The sequence below is a fragment of the Protopterus annectens genome, chromosome 3.part0 (genome assembly GCF_019279795.1).
Source record: "Protopterus annectens isolate FY-2018-M chromosome 3.part0, PAN1.0, whole genome shotgun sequence".
Classification (NCBI taxonomy): Eukaryota; Metazoa; Chordata; order Ceratodontiformes; family Protopteridae; genus Protopterus; species Protopterus annectens.
Genome location: NC_056731.1, coordinates 1487292080 through 1487314172, shown reverse-complemented (window position 1 = coordinate 1487314172; position 22093 = coordinate 1487292080).

The following is a 22093-nucleotide window of genomic DNA, read 5'->3' as shown; positions in this document are numbered from 1 at the left end:
ATTATCGACCTATTGCCCTCCTCTCACCTCTAGCTAAGATTATGGAAAAATGCATCCACAAACAACTGCTTCAACACCTAACACAAAATAACCTTCTAGCTAACTGTCAGCATGGCTTTAGACCTTCACATAGTACCTCCACTGCCCTTCTCTCCTTTACAGATACTATCAACAAACACCGTAGTCTAAACAAACTCTCTTCTGCCCTATTCATTGACTTATCTAAAGCTTTTGACATGGTGAACCACCAAATTCTCATTACCATAATAAAATCCCTATCACTTGATTCATCCTCCATACAGTGGTTTCAGTCCTACCTTGACAATAGACAGCAGGCAGTACTATGGCACAAGTCCCTCTCTACCCACTTACCAGTCAACCTCGGTGTCCCCAAGGATCCATCCTTGGACCTCTTCTTTTCCATTTTCATCAATGACCTCCACCTAGCCATCCCTCAAGCCTCATGTATACAATATGCAGATGATTCTACACTTATATGCTCAGCCTCATCCTCTTCAGACCTCCTATACCTTACCCAACAAGTGTTCAACACAGTAGAGAAATGGTTTACCCACAGATGCCTTCTCTTAAACCCCAAAAAGACTAAACTCCTTCTATTCTCTCCCACCAGCAAATTCTCCCCATTGGATTTCACAGTCACTTCTATCAACAAAACTATTATATCCCCTGAAGCTACCACTAAACTACTAGGAGTCACCATCGACAATAAACTAAACTTTGATATACATATAAACAATACTATAAAGTCTGTTAATAAAAAATTGGGCTCCCTGTATCAGATTAAATCTTTTCTCCTACCCTCTGCTCGTACAATAATAGCACACACACATCTAATAGCTCCTCTTCTATATGCCTCAACCATCTTTACTAAACTATCTAAACACAACCTCAGCAAACTGGAAAGGTCCTATAATAACATCGCCAGATTTGCCACAGGAAACCCATTTCAAACCCATCATTGCCTCAATTTAAAACAGCTAGGCTGGCTTGAACTACAGAACCTAATCAAATTCCATCAACTAACTATAGCTCACAAAACCCTTTACACACCATCCAAAACACCAGCTCTATCCACACTAATCACTCCCTACAAGAACCTAGATTCCCTTAGGTCTTCACATAAACTCTTAACTAGTTCTACCAAAACAAACAACAAGGCCGGTGACTCTCTTTTTTCTAATACAGTAGGGAAAGCCTGGAATCTTCTACCAAATGAAATTTCTACACTTCCCTCACTATCCATTTTCAAAAACAATCTGAAAGTATATCTCAAATCTCACTGGCTATGTTACTGTTCCAAACCTGACTAGCTCTATAGTCACCCTAAACTCTGATCTTCCCCTTCTTTTCCTTCAGGAAAAAAAAAAAAAAAAAAAAAAATGTTTTTTGTTTTCTTAGTTCTGCCATATGAACTGCATCTACTGTTAAGATTGAATTCTATACTGACAATTTACTTTGAATTGTTAAAATTTATCCTGTAAATCAGTCTGTTTTTGCTTTTATATTTTGTATTGATTTTGTTTATATGCTTGACTCACAGAAATTTGTTAATTTAGCTGTATTTACCTAGGAGCTTTTCTTCCCGGGCCTCTACTGAAAATGGACATGTATCCAGTTAGACTAGCCCGGTAAACAAATGTAAAATAAAATAAAATAATAAATAAATAAATATAATAGTCATGTGTACCAGATACAAAATGCCTGTAACATGCAAGTAGTAAGGAAGGTAAGAAATACACGACTGTGTCAATATCACAGGACATATGGCACATGTCGTGTCGACGCAGGACACAAATGTCCATAATGGGGCCCCCCGCAAAGAGTAACAAGTGCCAACCTCAACCCCCACTGAAGTATCAGCAGTAGAAATACAACCCAATGACACACCAACACCACCGTCCAACCCATGACAGCAACAAAGGCTGGACAAAGACTAACACGATGCGTGCACAAATAGGGACACATGTAATCGGTGCTCTCACAACCGTCAACAGGCCACTGAACAATAGTATGTACATACGCATGAAATGCTGCGAAGGATGTGTGGTAGTCCCCAGTATCACAGAGGTACGTACACATATACACTGTAACCAACAGTCACATATGTTCACTGTACACAGCATACCTGCAGGTAATACATAGTCCAGTCATGTGCTACATAAATGTCCACGTAAGAATGATGACAGGGGATAGACAATTGTGAATGGGAACAACGCACAACATGGAATATGTATGATAACCGGCACCACCCACAGCATTGTATGCCAACAGCATAAGCTATTGTTGGTTGTCCAAACACCCGTGTCTGTAAACACGGATGGAATAGTATAGCAATAACCCACGCCTGGGTGTGGGCAATGCAGGATATACCCACGGTTGGCGTGGTGCGGACCCGAGGGTGAAGCCCGAGGGACCGAACAAAGGCAACCGTGGGTACATACAGCATTACCTACACCCAGAAGTGGGTCATTGCTATTATACCATGACAACATTTAAAAAAATAAACTATTAATCCCCTTACATAATGGCATAGTATAATGCCTGTCAGCTGCCCAGTCGCAGATGTCTGGCATCCGCAGCGGTGCTGATGTACTGCGCGAGATGTCCATTGCTAATGTCAAAACTGTCTCGCTATGTTACACCCAGTTAGCACAGCAAAACAATACAAAACAGCAACGGAGAGCTTGTTGTCCCCGTTGCTTCATTGTACAACATGTCTCGCTAAGTTAAATGTGTGTAGCATAGCGAGACTGCCTCAAAGTAAGCAACAGACATCTCTGTGGCTCAGTTAAAGCTGGCACGCTATGTTAAACCCATGTAACATAGCAAGACAGGTTTGAAATACCGAGGTATACTAATGGAAATGGCTGGCCAATCAGCGTGCATGGTGTGGACTAATGGGGAGTTAATGTATAATAAACATGGACAAACCGTGTCCATGTGCCTCGTCTGACATTCGTACACGGTCAGGGCAGTTCTGCACATTAGGTGGAAAAGACCAAACCCAGAGCACCACAGGAACACCCTGACAATCAAAGACCTGTATGCATTGGGGCTATAAGCCTCTGTGATCTGAATATCCCTGCGGTCACGCCATATGCATCCTGGGTCAAGAGCATTAGGGAATAGGGAATGTGTAACATGCAGTACCATACTTTTCCCAGCAGGAGAATGGATGCCTGTGACGTAAGTGAGTGTGGGGGGGGGTATGCTAATGCAGCTATGTACCATGGGTATGCATATAAATGAGACAGAACACCAAACGTGTAGTGGTCACAGCAACCGGCAAACGTGAATGCAGTCCCATTTGAATTACGACTATAGAACATATAAATGTGAACGTGTAATTAATGCGTCTGTGCCGCAAAGACAGTTACATATGTGAAGGGGAAAGTGTGTTCCGCATACGTCCGTTAACCAGATCAGAGATATGTTACTGGAACAGTCACAACTAATACAGGCCACGTAAGCACACAGACTCAGTAAACATATGTAAGCCAGAATACGGATATGCATGTGCGCCTGCGTGTAACCCACAATGAGGAAATGCAAGTGCGCCTGTGCGTGTGTGATCCACTCACAGCAGAGTAACTTAATGCTGTTTCCCCCACATTAGTTATACATGTCTCAAAACTGTCAGCCTCTGAAAGTATGGAACCGGACAATGCCATGCAAAGTACTGGAACAAATAGTGAGAAACACATGATATGTGCTAAGACAAACATAGAAAGTGGATAGAATAACGGGTGTGTTAGTAGCAGGGATTGACGAAGGGTATGCATGTGTAACCTGACCTACCTGTCAGAAGGTGCCACCGTAAGTCTCACATGAAATGCCAGCAAATCGACAGATAGACACAGGTCAATGTAAAACACACCTAAGATAAAGGGCCAACCATCCGTACACTCCGCCAGTATCTGTACAGTGGAAAGGTATGGTATGGTAATAGATGTGTGTACACAGGTAATCCACAGACATTAACAAAGCAAGGTATGAAACGAGGAGTTTACATGTATATATGTACACACAACAGACCTATGTCCCGTATATATGACACATGGATATAAAAATGCCAAGTAATAGATATTATGGGTAGTCAAACATACATCCACGAATGGGGAACATACAGCAGCAGTCAAAATCACTGGCCAGAAAGTGACAGTCCAGCAAGTTCTACACTTTAAACATGCACCCTGGTGTCCATTGTAGGACTCCAATAATTTATCCATTCGCAACACCTGCTACGATTGACGCAAAAGAAGTGACAGCCGCAAATACGTATTAGCTATACATGCACTAAAAGCGGGTTCAAGGGTGCTGACACATGTGTCCATGAAATGCAGGACATATGAACAGATATCCCTAGAGTGGGGAGTGCATATAAGTGCATCCACATCCCAGTACCGCACACATTAACCATGTTGAATGTGCACCGTAGAGGGTTGCAGGCATGGAAACCTGGGTATGCAGAAATGGGCCTAGTTGTTGTTTGGCAGAGAATCTGTAGGCCCACCCCGTGGGAGGGATGTGGGTATAGCACATGCCTTTATCCCGACTAATGGTGCAAAGCATCCACCGGATAATGCGGAAAGCAGGTTGGAAATATGTACAGCCCTATATCAGTGTCCTGTAGGTGATTCCCATGGATGGACATGCGTACGACCAAGATGGTACCCATAACTGGAAAACTGTCAGAATAACACAGCTGCAGTAAGGCATAGTACAGTAAATACAGATAGGGACCATATTATAAATACCCCATACAAAGTCAGACCGTTGTGCGAATACTGGCGTAGCCATGAATACAGATGTTATGAGTGTCAGTAATCATGCAATGGAAATAGTGGTCACTATCACCTACCGCACAGTCCGGCATGCCTAGGCAGCAATCAGCTAGGAAGGCACAACACTATGTGAAACGTAACATGGGCAAATGCCGAACGTCAGGGTGTGTACACATAATGACAACAGGTCAAGGGTATGAAGGAGCTAATCTGTCCAAAATACATGTACTGAACCGGTGATACTAGGTGGACAGGTGAGATGAAAGACAGCAGGACAAATGTGCAAACATGTATAAGTCATACCCCGGACATTGTGAATGACAACGTATGCCCCGCGAAGGTCACTGTGGAAGGTAATCAGACACAGAGGTAAAGTGTCCCCCAGGGTGTCATGAAGTGTCAACATAACAACTACCAGGCCCCCATGGTCGTACGTGAGCCCCGCCACTGATGGAAAGCGCAAATACGATGCACACATATGGTACATGAAAGACCAATTAGTGTGGATAAGCAGATGTAGACCTGTGTGAGGAATACAACTGTCTGCGTGGGTGTGTCATGCAAATACAAGGTAATGTCATGTGGTCTGTCATGCCGCCATACACTGTCTGTGTATTGTAGTCAGACAGTAGGTATGTTGTATCAGACACATACCCTGCAACTGCACAGATGTACGCAGACTGTGTAGAAGTCTGCATCATATGTTTCCTGTGTTCCACGTAACAGTAACAGTCCGGCGCCCTCATGATAACTGATGACAGGAAACAATGACAAACATGCGATGAAGACACTAAATCAGACAGAAATGCCATACGCATGCATAACATATCACTGTGCCCACTATCAATGTTTCTAAAAGCAACATGTCATGACTGGCCCTGAGTGTCCCACTATCACATAAGGCCTTGTCCAGATATACGCTCCTTGAGGTGGAGTGCTATGAACAGACACAGATACATGTGTGTGGAAACATTATTATCCACTGCAAGAAGATGTAATGTGCTGCAGTAGGAGGGGCAGTACTGTCCGCAGGTATGTGCTGAAATGCACATTGAACAGCAGTCTACATGGATTACCTATATTGGCGACACCTGCACAGATGATTATAGTGGGACATACACACGACCATGCACACAGCCCAGACAGACATACACACACCATAAACAGGCAATGATACACAAGGTCTATGGCGTGTACGAGTACAGTGACAGTACAGCAAGGATAGCTGTCTGCCAAGATATACAGCAGATGTCTCTAGGGCGTATAACACCTCTCGGAACATGGACATTGCATGGACAATGTGTGGATTTGCATCGTACCACATTGCTATGTGTAAGCTGTGCAAATATGCGATACATGGGACAGACAGCTGCCCATGCAAGAGCAGCGCTATGGGCATAAAATATGTATATATATATATATATATATATATATATATATATATATATATATATATATATATATATATATATACATCGAGAGATACAGACAGACACATGTGGCAAGGCCGGTAGAGGAGCCTACACATCACTACACTATCACACCACAGCAGGACGCACGTAGAGAACATGCTACGGAGGTCACTAACCACAGCAGACACACAGGCAGTCCACTAGCTGTGTCTCAACATCCGCAAACACAGAGATGTCAGCAGGATATATGTGTGTTGCGAAGCGTCTAAAACCATAACCTACGAACCCATGCGGCTGGGAGCATAGACACACACACACAGCTGGCAGACATAGGAATTGACCATACACCTACCCACCCCATCGCACGACAGTATGACACAATTACAGAACACCCTACTCGGAGTACTGAACACAGCACTGTCAGAGGCATACTTCTAGGTGTGTGACATCATCCGCAAAGGAATAGACGCCGATAGCAAATGTATGTGTTGTGAGGCGTCTAAAAGCATCATTGTCCCCAGAGGCAGCTGGAAACACACACACACACACACACACACACACACACACACACACACTTGGAAGGGCTGGGAGTTGAACCTACACCTACCTACATGAACACACTACAGCATGATGCATTTACAGAACGCGCTACCGAGATTACTGAGCAGAGTGCCGTCAGAGGCATACTTCTAGGTGGGTGACATCATCCGTAAAGGAATAGATGCTGATAGCCAATGTATGTGTTGTGAAGCATCTAAAAGCATTACTGTCGCCAGAGGCAGCTGGAAACACACACACACACACACACACACACACACACACACGGGGAAGGGCCGGGATCTGAACCTACACCTACCTACATGAACACACTACAGCATGATGCATTTACAGAACGTGCTACCGAGATTAATGGGCACAGTACTGTCAGAGGCATACTTCTAGGTGTGTGACATCATCCGCAAAGGAATAGACGCCAATAGCAAATGTATGTGTTGTGAGGCGTCTAAAAGCATCACTGTTCCCAGGGGCAGCTGGAAACACACACACACTTGGAAGGGCCGGGAGTTGAACCTACACCTACCTACATGAACACACTACAGCTTGATGCATTTACAGAACGCGCTACCGAGATTACCGAGCACAGCACCATCAGAGGCATACTTCTAGGTGGGTGACATCATCCGCAAAGGAATAGATGCTGATAGCCAATGTATGTGTTGTGAAGCGTCTAAAAGCATTACTGTCGCCAGAGGCAGCTGGAAACACACACACGGGGAAGGGCCGGGAGTTGAACCTACACCTACCTACATGAACACACTACAGCATGATGCATTTACGGAACACGCTACCGAGATTACCGAGCACAGCACCATCAGAGGCATACTTCTAAGTGGGTGACATCATCTGCAAAGGAATAGACACTGATAGCCAGTGTATGTGTTGTGAAGCATCTAAAAGCATTACTGTCACCAGAGGCAGCTGGAAACACACACACACACACACACACACACACACACACACACGGGGAAGGGCCGGGAGTTGAACCTACACCTACCTACATGAACACACTACAGCATGATGCATTTACAGAATGCACTACTGAGATTACTGAGCACAGCACCGTCAGAGGCATACTTCTAGGTGGGTGACATCATCCGCAAAGGAATAGACGCTGATAGCCAATGTATGTGTTGTGAAGCGTCTAAAAGCATTACTGTCGCCAGAGGCAGATGGAAGCACACACACACACACACACACACACACACACATGGGGAAGGGCTGGGAGTTGAACCTACACCTACCTACATGAACACACTACAGCATGATGCATTTCCAGAGCACGCTACTGAGATTACTGAGCACAGCACCGTCAGAGGCATACTTCTAGGTGGGTGACATCATCCGCAAAGGAATAGACGCTGATAGCCAATGTATTTGTTGTGAAGTGTCTAAAAGCATTACTGTCGCCAGAGGCAGCTGGAAACACACACACACACACACACAGGGAAGGGCCGGGAGTTGAACCTACACCTACCTACATGAACACACTACAGCATGATGCATTTACAGAACGCGCTACCAAGATTACTGAGCTCAGCACTGTCAAGAGGCATACTCCTAGGTGGGTGATATCATCTGCAGAGGCAAGGATGCCGATAGGGAATGAATACAGAGTGAGCAGTCACACAGCATGTTACTATCCCAAGGTGGACGTACAGTAACATGGCAGTGCTGCACTCGGGAATACTAACTATCAACGGAGCACTACATCATGAAATGGATATGGGATGCACCACAGACAGTACACCCTTTGAGAGAGCAACCTGTGTGCATGATGTAGGCATCCACTGTGGCATAGCAACTACATATAACTCGCCTGGACGGCCACCATGGCTATGCAGGATGTCATTGGCCATGGCTACATGCCTAGTATCAGACGTCGGTGCTGAATGTACTGTGTCTCCATGCATGGTGTACTGGGCATGCTCACACACTTAGCATTTGCAAAGTGCTAACAGGCATTCACATGGAGTGTAATCATGAAAGGGCAGAGTGTGGACCATCCTGTGTGTCCACCTACACAACAGCAAACTGGGCATGCTCACACACTTAGCAGTTGCAAAGGGGGAACATACATGCACAAGGGGTATAATCACAGAAGGGTGCAGTTGCAAAGGGGGAACATACATGCACAAGGGGTATAATCACAGAAGGGTGCAGTGTGCACTGTACTGCATGTCCATCTACACAACTGCTCACTGGGCATGCTCACACACTTAGCATTTGCAAAGTGCAGACATGCATACACATGGTGAGTAATCATGTAAGGGCAGAGTGTGGAACGTCCTGTCTGTCCACCTACCCAACAGCAAACTGGGCATGCTCACACACTTAGCAGTTGCAAAGGGGAAACATACATGCACACGGGGTATAATCACAGAAGGGCGCAGTGTGCACTGTAGTGCGTGTCCATCTACACAACTGCTTACTGGGCATGCTCACACACTTAGCATTTGCAAAGTGCAGACATGCATACACATGGAGTGTAATCATGAAAGGGCAGAGTGTGGAACGTCCTGTGTGTCCACCTACACAACAGCTAACCGGGCATGCTCACACACTTAGTGGTTGCAAAGGGGAAACATACATGCACACGGGGTATAATCACAGAAGGGCGCAGTGTGCACTGTACTGCGTGTCCATCTACACAACTGCTTACTGGGCATGCTCACACACTTAGCATTTGCAAAGTGCAGACATGCATACACATGGTGTGTAATCATGTAAGGGCAGAGTGTGGAACGTCCTGTGTGTCCACCTACACAACAGCAAACCGGGCATGCTCACACACTTAGCGGTCGCAAAGGGGAAACATACATGCACACGGGGTATAATCACAGAAGGGCAGTGTGCACTGTAGTGTGTCCATCTACACAACTGCTTACTGGGCATGCTCACACACTTAGCATTTGCAAAGTGCAGACATGCATACACATGGAGTGTAATCATGAAAGGGCAGAGTGTGGAACGTCCTGTGTGTCCACCTACACAACAGCTAACCGGGCATGCTCACACACTTAGTGGTTGCAAAGGGGAAACATACATGCACACGGGGTATAATCACAGAAGGGCGCAGTGTGCACTGTACTGCGTGTCCATCTACACAACTGCTTACTGGGCATGCTCACACACTTAGCATTTGCAAAGTGCAGACATGCATACACATGGTGTGTAATCATGTAAGGGCAGAGTGTGGAACATCCTGTGTGTCCACCTACACAACAGCAAACCGGGCATGCTCACACACTTAGCGGTCGCAAAGGGGAAACATACATGCACACGGGGTATAATCACAGAAGGGCGCAGTGTGCACTGTAGTGCGTGTCCATCTACACAACTGCTTACTGGGCATGCTCACACACTTAGCATTTGCAAAGTGCAGACATGCATACACATGGAGTGTAATCATGAAAGGGCAGAGTGTGGAACGTCCTGTGTGTCCACCTACACAACAGCAAACCGGGTATGCTCACACACTTAGCGGTTGCAAAGGGGAAACATACATGAACATGGGGTATAATCACAGAAGGGCGCAGTGTGCTCTGTACTGTGTGTCCATCTACACAACTGCTTACTGGGCATGCTCACACACGTAGCAATTGCAAAGTGCAGACATGCATACACATGGAGTGTAATCATGAAAGGGCAGAGTGTGGAACGTCCTGTGTGTCCACCTACACAACAGCAAACCGGGCATGCTCACACACTTAGCATTTGCTACGCGCCGTCCAGCATGCAGACAGAGTGTACACACTGCAGGTCACAGTAAGGTAAACCTGTCCACACGCACAGGATGGTCACACATGCAGTTACTCGTACACACACAGATGACATCATAGGCATCACAGGTGCAGGTCACACATGTACACACTGCAGTGATCACTGTAGCTGCCATGCCAGCACCATGTCATCGGTGCAGCAGTATGCCTCACGGTCCAACAACAGCATGTGACACATGTCCACAGGTCTGTATAGCAGTGTACACCAGTTGTGCAGAGCACACATGTACTAACAATGATCCAACATGTGTGATGTAGTCCACCCATATCAGTATACATGGACATGTCGGCTCCACACATACCACGGCCCTGACACAGCTGTGACACATGACTGCCGCTGTACCAGAGTGAACCAACGTCCGGATACGTCATACATGTGAATGTCTGGATGTGTGCATGGACTGCACACATGACACATACATAGCCTGTGATGTACCACATGCATAGCACCGGCGTACGCAGCGCTACACACATGAATGGAAGGTGGACCCATGTCTGTGGTATGCCCCCACTACAGGGTGTAGCGGTGTTGACTGGGACACATACCCTTGTATTGTTTGCCTGTGACAGCTGTGATACCATACCACAGTCCATGTTTTATGTATGTCAACACACATGTCAAAACGTAGCAATGCATACACACATGGCAACAGGAGACACATGTGACACGTGTACTGTGCATGGAGCAGCCATGCATGAGCAGTGGCCGATGTCCATAACATAGCTGCAAAACCCTACCACATGTGTACCCATCATAGGGGCCGTTATATGGTGGCATAGAAACAGCACGTATGTAGGTATGTGTGTGTACATCATGTGTATAAACACCTGTCTACACGCATGTGTGCAGGTGGTGGCTCACATATGTGTCACACACCATCCTACCCTGCTATGTGCATACAGTATGCTATGTCGCTGTTACATGACAGTGCTGACATAATGCATACCCAGCGGTCAGGTGTCATCGACTGTATGTCACATGGCAACTGTAACACCTACCACCTCCCAAGTGCATATATCGGCACATCTGCTGGATACAGTGTTGGTACACATAATGCACTACATACTGCTGCATGCCTGCACACATATCATATGGCAGGTGTAGTATTCCCAGCACTGACATGTGTGCATGAATGTGTGCCCATGTATGCCACATATCGGAGGGAATATGTCCCACGTGCTACACATCCCTGTACACCATAGTAGAGGTCCGTACATACCTCAGTGTGGGGTGCATGGATTGGGATGGTGCAGTACATGCAACACGTTGCCTCTCCGTGTATACATGTGTGGTCACCACAATGTGTGTGTGTCAACATGTTTGTATGTCTGCTGCTTGGTGTGAGGGTGTATGCAACTATACTGTTGTGAACGGACACTAACCACACAGGGTGGCCATCCCGTACTGGTGCTGCATTGCACAACCCTGTCGATGCCATAGGTGTGAGCCATACTGGCCACCTGTGCATGTCCACACCCTGTGACATGGTGTGTAGGTGCATAGTATTGTGAGGGTGCTGACCACACAGGCAGGTGTCCCCATCTGCACACTATGGGGTGTGCATCATAGTGGTGTACACCCCGCGATTGCGACCATATTCCTGTACTGTTACAGGGTCCTACCACTGCACAGCGTGCACCACAGCTGACAGGTGACACCTGAAGTCAGTAGCCAGCACACTGTGTACGACACCTGCACCATGTCACCATACCTGTACTGTGTCCTGCTATGTATGTGACGTCTCTGTCCACTGTAACCTGTGGCACCGACCACATGCGTCAGGTGCAGTATATGTGCGGACATGTGTGTCATGTAGGTGTCCAGGCAGGTTGCGGGTGCATGTAGTATGCTGATATTGCCAGATGTGCCTGTGGGTAATCCACAGCTACACGTGGGGGACCGATAACAGTGCTCCCTGTAGGCACATGCAAGTACACCATAGGAGGGATTCAGGTTATCAGAACCAACATGGTGCTACACTTGTAACCGTCACACATACCGTGAACACATCATAATGCATGCTGCACCTGCAACACATGGTATGACTGCTGCATGTTGACAGTACACAACCCACGTCACATACGCATCTGTCAGTCTTCACACACAACCACTGCAACATACACATCCCACGCTATGCATACACAGGTATCACATACACCTCTCACTATCCTGTCCACCCTGTGCATCAGAATATATTTGCATAAACCTGCACCGATGGTGTGTATGACAGGGATGCGGCAGAGGCTTCATCATATGCACAGGGTGATATGTATGCCAGGGGCATAGGCTGCACCAATGGATAACATCATGTGTGTGTGTAAGGGCCGGTGAGTTTACTGGGCATGTCTGTGCAGAATGCATGTGGATGTGGTGGAGCCCTACAGTTGTGTCTGCTGTGTGTGGGTATGTGTGTACACAGTTCAGCCATATGTGATGCCTACACGGGGTATAATTGACAGCCCCAGACTGTACAGTGCAGGTTGTATGGCTCACTGTGTCCATCCACAGCCACCTGACCCGTGCCTGCCTGGGGTTGCATGGGCACTACCAGGTGGAGGTATAGAGTGGCTACTGTCCGATGACACATGTCTGCTGGAACCGTGTCCACGATGGGACCGGCCAGGGCCACGTCCATGTGGCCTGCTGTGTCCTGGTGTGGATAGTGCAGCACCAGCTGCACTGCTACTGCTACCGGCACTATATGGGTGGGCATGAGAGGTGGCACGCACACGTCGACCTACACTAGGCGGTGTTGCTGGCCTACGCCCACGTGTCCAATGCCTCACCCCTACCAGGTGTTTCAGCACAGACAGCTCACGCTCACGGATTGCCATGCCTCGGTCGAGGATTCCAACCATTTCACCTAATCGCCTATCCAGTACATTAGCAATCTGCTGTTGAGCATTCGCCAATGACTGGATGTTGTCATTTTGGGTACGGATTGCAGCCCTCTGCAGCCTCTGCCCTTCTTGGTTCTGCCGGTCTGCACGTGCCTGTGCCACCATTACAGTCTGGAACATGCGTCTGGTGATACCAGCTGCTGCGCCCTGTACTGCAGGTGCATGTCTGCCAGAGGTCCTCCTTCGAGCAGCGCCAGCCACATGCCTGTGTGGCACCTCGCCAGTCATTACACTGGCAACATGGTGTGCAGGCACACCTTCTGTAGACACCACACATTCCTGTTCAATGCCAACAGACGCTGACTGTCCTTTCTCTATGGGCAACGGTGATGTGGTATGTGTTGGCATCAGAACCGTGTGCAGGGATGAGGGGGACATAGGTGGGATGGTAACCATTGGCGCAGATTCTGCCCCTGACAACCCTGCCTGTACCTCATGCATATGGTCATCACCGCTAGTATCTGTGGGGACACTAACATCAGATGGGCCGCAGGAGGGTAACACACCTACACCACCTGTGAATACAAAGACATACTGTAAGGTACATTACACACAGACACACACACACAGACACACAGACACACAGACACACACAGACACACAGACACACACACACACACACACACAGACACACACACACAGACACACACACACACACACACACACACACACACACACACACACACACACACACACACACACACACACACACACAGACACACACACAGACACACACACAGACACACACACCATGCATGTGTTATTGCAGATGGCATGCAGCATTCCTGCACTACAGCACAGGGAATGCAGCCCAGACATTAATAGTGTTAGTATGCATACCACCCTGGGGTGCACACTACATCAAGCACGTATAGTATCAGTAGGCATGCAGTACACACAATCATGGTAGTTTGCATGCATCACCATGATACACCATGTGTGGCCACAAACAGGTTAACAGTACACATGGCTGACATTACCTTGACATGTAATCCGCTGACATGGGCAGCAACATGTCTACATGTGTGACACAATGGTGTCCTGCCACATGCACCGCATCATAATGGGCTTCACAGTGCAGTGTTGTGTGTACAGCCTACAGATAGAATGCATGTGTAGCAAATATGTATGTGCAGGTGTGGTTAGTGTGAGCCGTGTACATAGCTATACAGTGTGGAGTACAGGCACTGTGCCACTGCATGGCAACATGACGCATGTATGTTGCTGTGCACTGCATAACATGGACGCATTGCATTGCCATGACTGCAACACAGTCATGCTGTTCCACAGCACGTATATGGTAGACATCGGTGACACCTCCGGTGGCTGCAGACAGGCATTCCGGTTGTCCGGTGTAACACATCAAATGTACAGGTGGTCCACTACGGCTATGATTGCACTATGTGTGGACAATGTGCAACGGGGTCTATCCACATCAGCCATACTGTGTGGCAACATGCCTGTGGCTATCACCCATGGCCATGTGTGACTGGGTCTTGGACAATTGTGTGTGATGGGCATCGTGTACACATGTCTGTGGTGTCCCAGGTGACATACACCCATACATGTCGGAGGTGTCACAATGCACAGGGCTATGCAGACAACAGTGTGGATGTTTGTTATGTCGGGTGTAGGTCATGTGATGGTGTGACAATATTGCAGACAGAACACCACAAGCTTGGGACATGTCGGGTGGCGTGTCACAATGTGTGCACACAATGCAGGGGCATATGTCACATTGGTGACACCTGTGTGCTGCCCAGATCACTGCTCACTGTGTGGTACTGTGTGCGTACCACGGATGTTGTTCCAATGCATACTACATATGCATCCATTGTAGAACACCTCCACCGTTGTATGCATAGCTGACTGCACATATCACATTGACAGGTACTGAGGTTTCATGCCAGTGTACAATAACGGTTGTATCTACTGCACACGGGTGGCATGTGTGTGTCTGGTGGTGCGACCTGTATAACGTGACTGGAACAAAACCCAGGTGTGCATGTTATACCTGGCCACATGGCAAATAACTCTACACTGTAACATGCCTGATACTGACAACAGTGTCACCTGCGACGGACCCCTGTCTGTGCGACATACCAGAGGTACCTGTATAGGGGCGACACAACAGTATAAACATTAGCCATGACTGTATGACAGCCACAGTTCGCACTGTGCATGTGACATCATGTACCTGTGTGATAGCATATGGTATGCACACGTCTGCATACACAATGTAGCATACTGTAGTATGCGGCTTGTGTGCCCATATACCTGGCATGTGTTGTTACTTTACATGATGTACAGTGACACCTGCAACTACAGTGGATATCATACTCATATGCAAGTCTGACTTACCAGGCAACTCCAGGCTCATTGGTTGGGAGACACCCACCTCCACGATGGCGGCTAGTGTTTCTGCATGCTCTTTCCTGGGTGTCCCCAGACTGGCCAGGAGCTCCTTTGTGTGTGTGAGTGGGGCTTGGTTGGTGGCCCACCACCTGTTCCACCTTGTTCTCTGGCGATTGCAGTGGCACGTTGTTTCGCATGCAGTATGCGGTCCGTGCAGTGTCGGTGTACCTGCTGGTAGGTGCGGTTGTTGCCACCGACGTCATTCACCCTCCTGCGCATATCCTGCCACAGGTCATCCTGCTGCTGCGCTTGCTGTGGTACATGGCTGAACAGCACGTCATAGTTGTGATGGAGCAATGGTATGATTACTTCATCCTCCTGGCGGCTGAAGGCTGGGAGTCGTGAACGTGGCATTATCTGTAAGACAATAAGACATTATCTGTACCAAAGGCAAGCGTCCAGTCTGGTGGACCCCAGCCATAAACAAACTCTACAACAAAAGGAGGAAGCTACTACAAGATAGAGCAAAATCCTTAAAAGGTAAGACACCCTTGATCACTATAAGTAAAAAACTAAGAGCTCTCATAAAATCATCCAAAGCAAATTTTGAGAGAAAAATAGCTAAAGACTCTAAAGACAATCATAAGGCCTTCTTTAGCTATGTTAGAAACCTGGGAGGAAACTCCCAGATATGCTCAGAACTAGTTCAAAATGATGTGAAGATTACTGATCCTACAGACATTGCCAACATACTGGCTGACAGGTTCAGTGCAAACTCCCCTCCCCAAAAGGAGATATCTATACCAAACGACTGCAGCCCCTCAAACATCTCCAGCCCAAGTGAGAACTGCTCTCCAAAGCAAAAAACACAGCATCCATGGGACCTGATGGTGTCCCCGGCTGTGTGCTCCACGAACTCAATGATGAATTAAACCCACAGCTAGGACAGCTGTTTAATCAAAGTCTTACCTCTGGATACGCACTCCAGGAGTGGCGCACTGCAACTTCACAAAGGCGGTGCCTCCACCGACCCTGAAATTACCGCCCATTAGCTTGACAAGCCTTATCTGCAAAGCCATGGAGAGGATCATAATGGACCTCATAAATAAAGACATAGGGAATTTGCAGACTTTGGATCCAACCCAGTTTGGCTTTGTCAAAGGCAGATCATGCCTTTTAAACTTGGTTGACTTTTGAAACAGTCACCAAAGCCATTGATGAGGGAAAGGCAGTCCATACAGCCTACCTCGATCTGGCGAAGGCCTCGATACAATACCCCACTCGGGTATCATTGAAAACTCATCAGCTTAAATGTTAACCCATACATCACAAGATGGGTTGCAAACTGGCTGAGTGACAGAACCCACAGGGTCAGAGTTGCTGGCCATGTCAGACTCAAAGCCTGTCACAAGTGGTGTCCCACAGGGCTCAGTCCTGGGCCACTCTTGTTTGGCATCTACTTTTCCAGTACAAGCAAACACAGGAGGGTTATGGCTGACAAAGTTTGCAGATGACTGCAAACTGGGCGCCATAGTAGAAAACATATCTGACACAGATATCCTTCAGAAGGGTCTCACAGAAATGGATAACTGGTGCCAGAGCCATGGCCTAAAGTTAAATGCCAAAAAATGCATAGTCATACCCTTGGGAAAACAAGGTAACCCCTATCTACCAAATAGGTGGCAATCCACTGAGCACAGAAGAAGTTATCAGGGACCTGGGGACCCAGGTTGATAGTAGTCTGTCATTCGACACCCATGTAGCTAAAGTAGTTAGGAAGACCTTCTACATTGCCCACCTTATCATGAAGGGATTCTCATCTAGATCAAGGGAGGTCATAGTCTCCCTTTACTCATCACTCATCAGACCAATGATTGAGTACAATGCCCCATTCGAATGTATCTGACCCGACACTTGCAGCAGCTGGAGAGGCCACAAAAGTTCCTCACCAAAAGGATAAAGGGACTCAAAATCTGTCCTATGCTGCCCGACTGAAAGAACTCCAGCTCTATTCAGTCGCCACCGCTTGCTCAGAGGTGACCTTTGCCTAACATACAAGGCCATGTCAAACCCAGATTTGATGAATATGCTTCACCTCAAAAATCTAGATCCATCAGAGCCACAAGGCGGGAGACTTAAACCTCGACACGGCTATTAATAGGACATGCTGGAGGGATAGATTCATCACCCAAAGACTCCCTATGCTGTGGAACAAAATCCCGGTATATGTGAGGCAGAGCACCTCGCTGGCCTTGTTCAAGAGAAATCTTGACCAATGGATGGGAGATCGCAGATATACCCCAGGGATTACCTCAGTGTCACTGCTCAACAGAGGCACAGCAAAATAATGGGTATAGTTCCCCATACTAAAGGGGTGGCGTAAGCCACAAAACGATGGGCTAGGCTTGTAAATGCCCTCAGGCAGATAGCCTAGTATGAACCTATGAACCTATGAACCTATAATGATGGTGACAGGTCACATTCACACTGATGTACTGGCATACCGCTGAACATACATTGCTATGACATGTACGACATCTGCACAGTAATCTCTGAGACACATCATGACACTGACACTGCTGAAATGTTGCTGTCACACCTGTCACACCGTTATGCAGTGGATATCATATCTCTGTGTCAACTCATCACACTGCACATACTCCATGTAGATGGTAACTTGCTGTGGACATGTGTACCTGCCTGCACCTGTGTTCTTACCAATCTGCACTTGGCCCGATGTGTCCACAGTTCTACTGTTCACCTGGATGCTGTGTATATGTCACATGGCATCACAGACGCAGCCGTTATGGACGTCAGCAGTGGCACTGCACACATACACATGGACACCTGTACATGCATGTGTTTTGCCATATACATCTACTCAGCACTGTACGGGTGTTGAACATCCTGCCGCGGCTCACCTGTATTGCACATGTGATACACATGGGACAATGTCTAATCATATGACATGTGTAGGGATGGTCAAACATAGCATGTGCTCGCACACGTTGTACACGCTGTCACACAGCACTTGTGACACCACAAGGTGCATCAGTGCCACATTACTGATCCGGTCAGTTGATAGTGCATGTGCCATGTGGCCATCGCACCATGTATGACTGTGATGGCATGTGCAGCCTTGATGGACAGGGTTGTATGGTATGGCAGGGTATATCACATAAATGGCACAGGGGTGTGTCCAGCCTGTGGAATACCAGTATTGGGAGGGTGGCTGTCCATTCCATATGTCATTTATATGGGTATATGGACATGTTGCATGTCCATCATCATGGTGTGGACAATGTCCTTCTGCAAGGTAGGCAGCATGCTGCATGGTGGGGGTGTGTATGGTGCCTGCTGGTATCGCACATCCATGCATACACATTACCCCTGACAGGTGCTATGTGCTGTGATATTATTCAACACAGTGCTATATGTGCCCACACGGTGATATCCTGTGCACATGGATGGTACCCCGGCCTTACATGGGTACCTCATATGTCTACATCCCATGCCTGCTGTCACCACCATGTCGGCGGGTGCACCACACAGCACCATCCCTTCCACAGTGACCATGGTGTTGAGCACAGCCTAGGTATTCATTTATGGGGACGGGGATGTTCACATAGCGGTGGCAATGCTGGTATCGTCCATCAGACCATACACTTATGACACACACCTCGCACAGACAGCCCATGCAGTATGTTGTTCACAACACTGACACAGCTATACTGCTAGGCCAGGTCCATTCCCAGCCATACAAACACAGATGCATAACATTTCTGTCTGTGGCATGGGCTACACTGACGGTGGGGTTCAACACATACCGTGTTCGACTGTAGCTAGCGCTGATGTTCTGTGCACATGTCAACACATTAACCCTGTTCTACTGTAGCCAGCGGTGATGTGCTGTGCACATGTCAATGCTGCACATTGTGTTGATGTCTGTCTGTCAACAGGCCACTGGTGGAACACGCAAGGGTATTTGTAATCAAATATACATGCCGCCCTGTACAGCTGTACTGCTAACATCTCAGGTGCTAATGTGTCATGGACATGCACACCTTACCCGGAAAGGTGATAGTGCATTGCCACCCATACTCATCACCTCTTGTGGGTTGCTATTATCCAACACCCTATTTGTATTGTATGTTCAAGCTATGCACCTGTGCAGGACATGTGAGCATGTAATGTGCTACTGCGTACCTTTGCACCCATTGCACAACATGTCACACAGGTATACTAGCAGTCATACACTTCACAGCTTGCTGAAGGTACGACAGGTGTTGTACACATGTAACACATATCCTGTGGGACATGCTCGTATGTACAGGCATGTCCGACTGTCACGTAACAGTGCTACCCCTATATGATGGATATGTCGTACATGTGGCAATACAGCAACTGTCACATGTACTCGTGCAATGCCCCCTACCAACATACAGTGGTACTGCCTGTGGGGGATGTGCTTCTGCATCCATGCTGTGCCCATAGCTGTCAGTTGTACATCATTACATGCGACGTACCTCATTTGGTGTTCTAACGGGTGCATGTTCATCATGGCTCCACATTGGAAGGGTCTGTCACACAGTCATTGTTGTACACGGTCTACATGCCAGCCATGGCTTACTAGATGGGAATCATTGTAATTCATTGGGATATCATATTTATACATTAGAGCAGCATATTCCAGCCATCATATAGCCATCCTAGATGACACTGTTAGTCAGCCAGTAGTAGGTGTTCCACAATCTGCACATTAGTCACACAGTACGAGGACTACTGTTACCCATTCTGGGGACAGGGTGCTGACAGCTGTGGATAGGGGTGATGCTGTCGACAACCATGACTGCACCTGATGGTCACATCTGGATGGGTAACATTCACAACACACACCTACCGTCACGTAGTACCACATCATCTACATCAATGGACATTCCTGCAAGAACAATGTATGCAAAATGTCTGTATGACCACTGTAGGCACCACTGGTGGCCCCCAGCATGGCAGCCAACATCACCAGTGTATATCCCGCAGACCCATGAGTTACACCATTCACAACACACCAGTCACGGATGTCTCTGTTGTGAATCACAATGCAGTTCCACACATCATGTTACACAAGGCATCATGCACTGAGATGTTGCGGACGGGTGAACACCTCTGCAGCTCAACATACGCACACATGACACATCACCTGGTACAATATATCTCTCATACATCATGTTATTGTGACTGCCCTGTGATGGCAATACACAGACTATGTGTACTGGGACATGCAATGGCTCACCGGTGTTATAGCCCTCTGGGTGTGTGTCTAGCCATGGTGTACAGTCGGCACTGGTCTGGACACACGGACACTGTACATTGACCTACTGTGTCACTGCAACTGTTGCCTATGCTCCTACAGTTGTTGTACAGGCATGTGGTATCTGACCGCTATGACAGTCCAGGTCAAACACAATGCTGTGGCACTCATGACCTGCAGCCATCAGCCTGGGGTGTAGAGCACACATGTACATCTTCACATGCTATACTGCCTCTCTGGCAGTCTCACATAACTGTCAACGGCAGGGCTGTAACTGGCAGGCACGGCATGGGGTCATGTGGAACAATGCTTGCATCTTCCACTGTGATGCACACAAGCGAAGCACACACACTATTTCACCTCTCACATATCTCTGCGGTGACTGGGACCTGCCTCCATGCTCTGCGCAGCACGCCTGTGATTATGGAGTGTACACGGACCGTGCCTTCCAGGCACATACCTGAACCAGAACACCCACAGATGAGGGGTTCACACATCACACAGTGTTTTGCACACATCCGGGATAGTCGCTTAACACAATGCATCATAGGTGCTCCATGTGCAGATAACTGTGTTTGTGACCGCTATACACATTGTAACACGTGACAGAGTCGACAGTGTACACCACAGGTTACATACTGTCTGTGTTGTTATAGTGTACATTGGGCCTCAGACAGCTACTACTGCTGTGTGCTGACAGCAACCCACACTTCCCTGGGATAGACACCCATGTACCTACACATGCTTGAGTCATGCACTCCGCTCAGCTGGATGAAACAATACACAACACATACCATACCTACACTACCCTTAGCATGAACAATACCTCCATGTGACTGGTGTGACACACCTGGGGTTATCCCCTCTTTGGTGGATTCAACACATATGCTACACGGCCCTGCTAGCCACACCCTGGAAACACACCCATCACAGCATACGCGGAACATGTGTACTACAACTACTACAGATGTC